This window comes from Nicotiana attenuata, unplaced genomic scaffold, assembly GCF_001879085.1.
Source record: "Nicotiana attenuata strain UT unplaced genomic scaffold, NIATTr2, whole genome shotgun sequence".
In the NCBI taxonomy this organism is placed as follows: domain Eukaryota; kingdom Viridiplantae; phylum Streptophyta; class Magnoliopsida; order Solanales; family Solanaceae; genus Nicotiana; species Nicotiana attenuata.
The window spans coordinates 227,121-236,913 of NW_017670766.1; positions in this window are offsets into that span (position 1 = coordinate 227,121).

Sequence of the window (9,793 nt, forward strand, 5' to 3'; positions counted from 1 at the left end):
AGTTGCGGTTTCTATTGGCCGACTTTGTTTAAAGATGCTAGTGACTTGGTAAAGAGATGTGATACATGCCAAAGAGCCGGCGGAATTTCAAAAAGGGATGAGATGCCTCTCAATACGATTCTCGAGGTGGATATTTTTGATGTTTGGGGCATTGATTTCATGGGTCCTTTCGTGAGCTCTTGTGGGAACACTTATATTCTCGTGGCGGTGGACTATGTCTCAAAGTGGGTTGAAGTAGTGGCTTTACCCAACAATGAAGCCCGGAGTGTTGTGGCATTCTTGAAAAAGAGTATCTTCACAAGGTTTGGCACCCCTCGTGCTATCATTAGTGATGGGGGGTCTCACTTTTGCAACAAGGCTTTTGATTCATTGCTTGCCAAGTATGGAGTAAATCACAAAGTGACCACCCCCTATCATCCTCAAGCTAGTGGTCAAGTGAAAGTCTCCAACTGAGAAATAAAGAGTATCCTATCCAAGACGGTTAATGCTAATAGGACAGATTGGTCGAAAAAGTTGGATCACGTTTTATGGGCGTACCGAACGGCTTACAAGACCCCAATTGGTATGTCCCCGTACTGGTTGGTGTTTGGGAAAGCTTGCCATCTTCCGGTAGAATTGGAGCACAAAGCTATGTGGGCCTTGAGAAAGTTGAAATTAGAGTGGGATGTTGCAGCGAATATCCGTGTTGAGCAACTTAATAAGCTTGATGAGTTTAGATTTCATGCCTACTCCAGCTCGTCCTTGTATAAGGACAAGATGAAGTATCTTCATGAAAAATATGCTCGGGGAAAGGAATTCAAGGTGGTGATATGGTTCTTCTTTTCAACTCCCGGCTGAGGTTATTTCCGGGAAAGCTCAAGTCAAAGTGGAGTGGGCCATTTGAAGTTGTATGTGTGACTCCGCTTGGTGCTCTTGAACTCAAGAACAAGAATGGTGAAGTTTTCCGGGTCAATGGGCATCGTGTCAAGCATTATTTGGGGAAGTTTGATGACAGCCACGTGGTGGCGCGTCTTGATTTGAAGTGATGTGATGGTAACATGCGTCGTGCTGCGACGTTAAATCAGGCGCTTCTGGGAGGGAACCCATGTCTTTTTCTTTCTCTTTGATTTTCTTTGTAGCTTAGGATTTTTGAGCTAATTGTTTGTGAGATATTGCAGGGATTGTGTTGAAGCAGTGCAAAAAAATTTGTAGTGTCTGAAGTTTGCCAGTGCGTCCGCGGTGCATGTTTGCGCGGTCCGCGCTGGTGTGATCCAAATATAATGCTCTCTGAAGTTTTCCACCGCGGCCGCGGTCAAGTTTTTGCGGGCCTCGGTGGACCTTCGCGGCCGCGGTACACGGGATCGCGCCAAGGTTGCCTTCTGAAACTTCATATGTTGAAACCCAGCGCGGTCCGCGATCGCTTTTGTGTGGCCGCTCTGGTAGGTAAGTAAGGGGCCCATGGGTTGTCTATAAATAGAGACCAAGGGTTTCATTTTACCCTTTTCGCACTTTGAAAACCCAGAGCCATAATTGTACTGTTCATCCCTCTTCTAAGACCGTAACTCTTACTTGCTTGGACTAGTTGCATTCAATCTTCACAAACCTGGTAACATTTTAGCATTTGTGATTAATTAATTTCATATTTTCTTTTTTATGGCTTGCCCAGTAGCTTTAGCTTCTTCTTTTTATTTAATTGTTAGTTTAGGATAGTTTAAAATCGGGGTTATGTGCTGAATGTGCTTAATCAATGGGTGAACTGAGTAGGGACAAAGTAGGTGTAAAAACTTAAACAAGAATAGCGAAAATGCAACCCTAACTTAGTGCCCCCGTAAACCCTAGCTCAGCGTAGACCGCGGTCGCCTTTGCGCGACCGCGCTGCCCTGACGCGGTCCGTGTTGCATTTTAGTGCGGACCGCGGTGCTCTTGTGATTGCAAGGTAAATGTTTACAGCGCGGCCGCACTGCAGTTTTTGCGGTCCACGCTGGCCCACCGCAGCCGCAGTCCCTTTTTGTGCGGACCGCGGTGGGAGATTCAGAGAGTGGTGATTTTGGGCCTTTGCCCAGCGCGGACCGCGGTCAAGTTTGTGCGGTCCGCGATGCCTCCAACGCGGCCGCACTCCTATTTTGTGCAGTCCGCGGTGCTATGTTCTGCAACCTGTTCTAGAACTATGTACTGCAATTATCTCTGCAATCTATTTCATTCACCTGTTTCACTGCATGTGCTTAAACTAACAATGTTAGATGCTTATCTTTGCAGATATTGGTTAAACAAAGGGGCGGCAAACAATCACAACAACCAGGGAGAGGTGGTTCCTCCCGAGGGGGTAAAGGAAAGAGAATAGCAAAACTCACTCCCTAGGCTCGGGAGAACATAAAAAAGACCCGAAAATTGATAAAAGCTGCTGATAAGGCTGCTTCTCATTCGTCGGGGAGTGAGTATGTGCCCTCCAAAGACATCTCCTCAGATTCAGTCCCAACTCATATAACCGACCCCCTCCACCTAGTTGATACCCAATCCACCATCACCCACCTCCAAAAGACCAGTAAATTTAGTCTCGGATTCATCTGACGAGTCCACAACCGGTAGTGGGCAATACTCCACCTCCCCCACAGCTTCATTATTTGGGGAGAGTGCAGGCAGAGATGAGGGAGGTGAGCCTCAGATTGGGGGTATTGAACGAACTAGAAAACCTGAAGTCTGGGAAGATCGATTTGTCAGTCAAGTGGAATTTCACAAGTTTAGGGAGTGGTGGCCGGTGAGGAAGTTGATACCGGAAAGGAGTTTTATTGACACTGACACTCTTACCCCACAGCCCTAATATGCAGAGGGAGTTTAGAACTAGATGGGGCTGGGAGTTTTTCATGGAGAAGTGCATCGATGCTAATGTGCACATGGTCAGGGAATTCTACTCTAATGTGGCTCACATTGTCAAGGATACTAAGGTGACCAAAGTTCGGGACAAAACAGTGTTGTTTGATGGAAAATCTTTAAATGAGTATTTGGGGTTCCGTGATGAAGATGAGTCCCTTTATTTGGCTAAGTTAGGGATGGGTGAGGAAGTCCGTCCTTGGTTGGCCCAGTACTTGGCAATCCCAGGTACTGTGCCAGAGTGGTTGCAANACCGACCATGCCGCCCTTAGGATTATATGACCAAGAAAGATTCCAAGGCAAGGTTGATGCGATTGGGCTTACTTCTTCAAGAGTTTGATTTGGAAATAGTGGACCGGAAAGGTAGTGAAAACTAAATTGCGGATCATTTGTCCCGCTTGGAGGAGGAAGGAAGGCCGTGTGATGGCTTGGAGATCAATGATACATTCCCCGATGAGCAACTACTTTCTATGTCAATGTGTGATATGCCATGGTCTGCGGATATTGCTAATTTCATTGTGGCTGGCATCATGCCGTGTGAGCTCTCTTCTAACCGAAGGAAGAAGCTCAAACGGGATAGTCTGGACTTCTATTGGGATGAGCCATACTTGTTTAAGATTTGCACGGATGGTGTGATTAGAAGGTGTGTCCCGGAAGGTGAACAATTGAGTATTTTGGAGGTTTGTCATTCATCCCCTTATGCTGGCCATCATGGAGGGGTGAGAAAGGCTTCGAAAGTTTTGAGTTGTGGTTGATGCAAGTGATTTAGTGAAAAGTTGTGATCAATGTTAAAGAGCGGGCGGTATTTCCAAGAAAGACGAGATGCCTCTTAACACAATTCTTGAAGTTGATATCTTTGATGTTTGGGGTATTGATTTTATGGGTCCTTTTGTTAGCTCGTGTGGGAACACTTACATTCTTGTAGCGGTTGATTATGTGTCAAAATGGGTTGAGGCCGTGGCCTTGCCTAATAATGAAGCTAGGAGTGTGGTGGCATTTCATAAGAAGAGTATTTTCACAAGGTTTGGTACACCCCGGGCAATCATTAGTGATGGAGGATCGCATTTTTGTAATAGAGCTTTTGATACCTTGCTATCCAAGTATGGTGTCAACCACAAAGTCTCTACACCTTATCATCCTCAAGCAAGTGGCCAGGTTGAAGTGTCTAACAGGGAGATCAAGAGTATTTTGTCCAAGACCATCAATGCCAATAGGACCGATTGGTCTTAAAAGTTGGATGATGCTCTATGGGCTTACCGGACCACTTACAAGACCCCGATTAGTATGTCACCGTACCGGTTTGTGTTTGGGAAAGCATGTCATCTTCCAGTGGAGTTGGAGCATAAGGCCATGTGGGCCTTGAGGAAGCTTAATCTTGAGTGGGATGTTGCGGCCAATCTTCGTGTTGAACAACTCAATGAGCTTGATGAATTCCGGTTCCATGCATACTCTAGTTCGTCCTTGTATAAGGACAAGATGAAGTACCTTCACGACAAATATGCTCGTGGAAAGGAGTTCAAAGTTGGTGATTTGGTCCTCTTGTTCAATTCTCGTCTAAGGTTGTTTCCGGGAAAGCTGAAATCTAAGTGGAGTGGTCCATTTGAAGTTGTGTGTGTGACCCCATTTGGTGCTCTAGATTTGAAGAACAAAAGTGGTGAAGTCTTTAGAGTGAATGGGCACCGTGTGAAGCATTATCTTGGGAAGTTTGATGATAGCCATGTGGTGGCTGTTGTTCATTTGAAATGATGAGATGGTAACCCGCGTCGTGCCGCGACGTTAAATCAGGCGCTTCTTGGGAGGCAACCCATGTCTTTTTCTTCTTGTTTTCTTTGATTTTCTTTGTAGTTTAGGTTTGATTTTTGGACTAATTGGTTGTGAGATGTTGCAGGGATTGTGTTGATGCAGTGCAAAACATTTTGGACAAAATGAACAGTCTCTGAAGTTGCCAGTGCGGCCGCATTGCATTTTGTGCGGCCCGTACTGGTATGGGCTAAGTGAGGTGCTCTCTGAAGTTTGCCACCGCGGCCGCATTCCATTTAGTGCGGTCGGCGGTGGACCTCCGCGGCCGCGGTCGTTTTTGTGCGGACCGCGGAGGTTGCCTTCTCAAGCTTCAATGAAACAAACCTAGCGCGGTCCGCGGTCCGTTTTGTGCGGCCGCGCTGGTAGGTAAGGATGGGGCCCACACCTTTTTCTATAAATAGAGCCCAATGGGCACCATTTACCCTTTTCGAACTTTCAACACTCAGACCCCTTAAAGCTATTGTTCAACGTATCATTGACCGTAATACTTGCTTGAATTGAATACTTGCATACAATCTTCATAATCTGGTAACATTTCATGCATCTTTCATTGATTAATTTTATATTTACATTTTATTTTCATGCCCAGCAGTTTTAGCTTCTCTTTTTCTTCCCGTAGATTCTTCTTTTTTTTTCATTTATTTGTTAGCTTAAGGTAATTTAAATGCTGGGTTTGTGTGTTGGGCATTCATAACGGTTGGGCAATTGAGTAGGGCCAAGTTAGGTGGAAAAATTGAACAAATTTACAAACCCTAACTCAGTGGTTAAGTGAAACACTCTACGCGGCCCGCGGTCGCCTTTGCGCGGACCGCGGTGCCCTAGTGACTGGAAGTGACCCTTTGCCCAGCGCGGCCGCATTGCACTTTATGCGGTCCGCGTTGGCCCACCGCAGTCGCGATCCCACTTTGTGCGGACCGCGGTGGGGAGATTCAGAGAGCATGTGTGGAGGGCCTTTGACTTGTGCGGTCGCGTCCAGATTGTGCGGTCCGCGGTGGCCCCTCTGCGACCGCACGTCCATTTTGTGTGGCCCGCACTGGCCAGTTACTGCAACTGCTTCTGCAACTGTCTGAGTTTCCGTTCTGCAATTCATTCTGCTTCTGTTTCACTGTTTGTGCTTAGACTAACAATGTTAGATGTGTGTGCTTGCAGACAATGGTTAAACAAAGAGGTGGCAAAGAATCACAACAACCCGGGAGAGGTGATTCCTCCCGAGGGGGCAAAGGAAACAGAGTGGTAAAACTCACTCCCCAAGCTCGGGAAAACATCAAAAAGACTCGGAAATTGATAAAAGCTGCAGATAGAGCTGCTTCCCATTCTTCCGGGAGTGAGTATGTGCCCTCTCAAGACATCTCCTCAAACTCAGTCCAACTCACATTGTCACCGACCTTCGATTAACTGATGATACTCCTCCGCCATCACCCACTGTCTGACAGCCAATCAATGTAATGAATGACTCATGTGAGGGATCGGCATCCGGTAGTGGGGAATACTCCACCTCCCCCGCAGCTTCTTTGTCTGGGGAGAGTGCAGAAGGAGAAGAGGATGAGGCACAAGGGGGTGGTGAACCTCAAGTTCGGGGTGTTGACCGAACTAGAAATCCCACAGCTTGGGAGGATAGGTTCGTCAGTCAGGTAGCGTTCCACAAGTTTAGGGAATGGTGGCCAATACGGAAGCTGATTCTTGAGAGGAGTTTTATTGAGCGGGACCTTCTTCCCCTACACCCAAATGTGCATAGACAGTTTCACACTCGAGTGGGTTGGGCACATTTTCAGAGTGGATGTGTAAAGGCAAATGAGCACATGGTCAAGGAGTTCTATAGCAACGTGGCCCACATCTTGAAGGGCACTAAAGTGACCAAAGTTCGGAACAAAAAGGTGTTATTTACTGGGAAGGCACTTAATGAGTACTTGGGGTTCGATGACGAAGATGAGACCCTTTACAACGAAAAATAAGCAATGGGCGAAGAGGTTCGTCCGTGGTTAGCTTCATACCTGGCAAACGTGGGTGTTGTTCCAGAGTGGTTGCGAGCAGGGACCAAGATTTCTCTGAAGACTTTTAACTTTGAGGCTAGGGGGTGGTTGACGTTTGTGTGCAGCCGACTTGACCCCACTACCCATGATCAGACTATTCCACTTGCCCGGGCTGTTCTTGTTGCATCTATTATGGCGGGCTATCCTATCAATGTGGGCAATGTGATGTCCCGTGTCATTTCTGTAGTGGGGGTTGAGCATGACCGGAACTATCCTTTTCCCAAGACCCTTACTATGTATTTCCGGGACCTAAAGGTGGAGAAGAGAGATTTTGATATCAAGGTCAACCCTGTGGCTCCATTTTCATGGTACGGTTTGAAGGGGTCGGACAACCCCAAGGACAAGAATTACAAGCCGCCTGCCTCTGCTCCAACTGGCCAGTCTGAAGAGTCGGTTGCGGTAGAGCCCTCCACTTAGCCTGCCTCCACCACTGTTGAGCTACCTCCAGGACCTTCCACTACTACTGGTCCTTCTACTTCAGCTGGCCCGGAGATTCCATCTTCTCGGGCCCATCCTATCATTGCCCACAGGCTGCACCAGACACTTCAGAGCCTGAACAACTGGATTTATACTGCTTCATCCAAATTGTCCACTTTGACCTCCACTATTGCAGCTCAGTCGGCTCCTCCGCCAGTTCAGGTCCCACAATCTATAGAGGATGCTTTGAAGAAGCTTCTTGATAACCAGGAGAAGATCCTCAGCACCCAAGCCGAGTTGGTGAAGGCAATGGCTTCACATGGCAAGGCTCTCAAAGAGCTTGCCAAGGAGCACAAGAAGCTGCGTAAGACACGGGCTTCCAGGGAGTCCGTGAAGGAGCTCAGGGCGGATATAGAGAGACTCAAGGCAGACCAGCTGCCTTTAGATTTATTATTTGAGGATCTAGCTCCAGCAGCAGTACCAGCAGCAGAACCACAGCAGGAGCAGACACAGATGCTTCCCAGGAAGAAGAGGAAGCTCCCCTGTGCAGATGAGGCGATCATCCAGTTGGCAGACCCACCGGAGGCCTCCTCCAGTCAGCCACAGGATGCCCCTGATATTCAGCCTGTCCAGGTCTAGGCCCCAGTCCCAGCAGCTGAGCAGCAGGAGATCGGGAACCAGTCTGAGGTTCCCGCGCATACAGAGGACCTAGGGACCATAGATGATCCCATGCAGACAGACATGGCTTAGGGAGTCTTCATATCCTTTCCCTATACTTTTTGATGCTTAATTTGTTAGTTGGCATTGTGGACAATGCCAGCTTTTATTCGAGGGGGTGCGCCCTTCATTTTTGGATGACTGTAAATATTGATACTATTTTATGCTTTCTTTTGATTTTCTGTTGGTCTGTATATAACTTTACATTTAGTTACTTTCATCGTACCTTTTATCTTCTTTTTGGGTCTGTATATAAAGTTACGTTATTGTATATATTCATCCCCCGTTGTATATTCATTCCCCGTTTGTACATATTCATTCTATTTTCTATTTTTCGTAAAACAAATTCGTTTTTAGCTTCTTATATAGGCTCGTAGCTTTTTTTTTACGCTTTTAATAAGCCTTTTGTTTTCTTAATGCCACGGTTCTTTCCAAAGGTGGAGTATTGTGTGAACCGGGTGGCTCTTCCTAATGATAGATGGCGTGACAACCTTCTTAAGGGTTTGAGTCCGTTTTTGTTTTTGTTTTTGGTAGTTTATGGTTAAGAGTACCTCAAGCAAAGCTTCACTTGGGTCTAGCACATTTGCCTTTGATCCCATGGTCAAAGACAAAATGTTGTATTTAGGATGGTGAAAGTTGTGGCCTTGAGACTCTTGCGTTGGCCGATAATCATCATGTGGTTTTTCGGGACCATTGTGTGCTCAAATCGTATCTAAGGTCGTTGTGGGCCCCGACTCTATATCTTTAGAAATCCCCTAGCTTGTGTGGTGAGAAATCGAATTGCAAGTCCAAGTCCCGAGCCATTGGTCTAGAACTTACCCTGAATGTTTGTTGAGGTGAACTCTTGAGTGAAATTTGACTTGAGAAGTGATTATAGGCTCTCCTTGATCCAAATGATAGTTGAACAAATTCCATAGCCTACCAATGATATGATCCCTAGTTAACCCCTTTTGAGCCTTAGACCTTTTTCTTTCAAGAACCATGTTACAAGCCTATACCCGTTCTAAAAGATACCCTCTCTTGGCACCCGATCTTTCCTTGAGCACATGGCAAAAGTATAAGTTTGGGGGGGAGACGAGGAGTGCAACAAAGTGGTAAAAAGGCACAAAAGTGAATAAAAGGAAAGGCAATGAAAAAGAAAGAAAAGCAAAAAGATAAAGAGAAAGTACAATGTGAAAAAGAATAAAAAGGGATTCAAGAAAAGCAGTGAAAAAGAAAGAAAGGTGTGGAAAGTTGAAAAGGGAGAAAAGGTTTGAAATGCATAATTAAGAGTGACAATGAGTCTCTCTAACCCCTTGGAAAGAGGTGAAATGACTCAAAGAGTCAAGTGAATTGTGCCAAATGAATCAAAGAAGTGCTTAAGGGAAGATGGAACCCACTTAGACCAAAACATTTCCTACCCTAAACCAAAAGCCTTCACAATGACTCCACAAAAGCCCTATATGATCTTAAGTTGAATGGAGCTTACATTAGTGGATACTTACATAAGGGGCAAGCATATGGTACTTAGAGCCGGACTTGTGACTTTTTCTTGAAGGAGATGAGTGAATCCCCATTAACCTCGGTTTGTGTGTCAATACTCTAAAAGGTGAGGTTTGCTTAGGGAAAGTTAAGGATGTGTGAGTTTGGGTTCCGCAGCAACCAAAGTAATTGAGAGAGTTCCTTGATGTAATGAGTTAACTCTTGAGGCTCTTGTTTCACACTTGATCCATGGTCTTTCAAAGTTTAAATGTTGTTGATGATTCATTCGTATTGAGGGCAATTGTTAGTCCCAATTGATACTGGTTGAGGTTACTATAGGATAGCTGGATATTCTTGGATTTTACCTTAAGGGATGGGTCTTATTTTGTTTGCTTGAGGACAAGCAAAGGCTTAAGTTTGGGGGAGTTGATAAGTAGGGACTTTAACCTGTTTTATGCTCCTACTTGCCTATGCTTTGAATATAAATTGTTACAAAATCGTCCCAAAAGGCTCATAAGTTG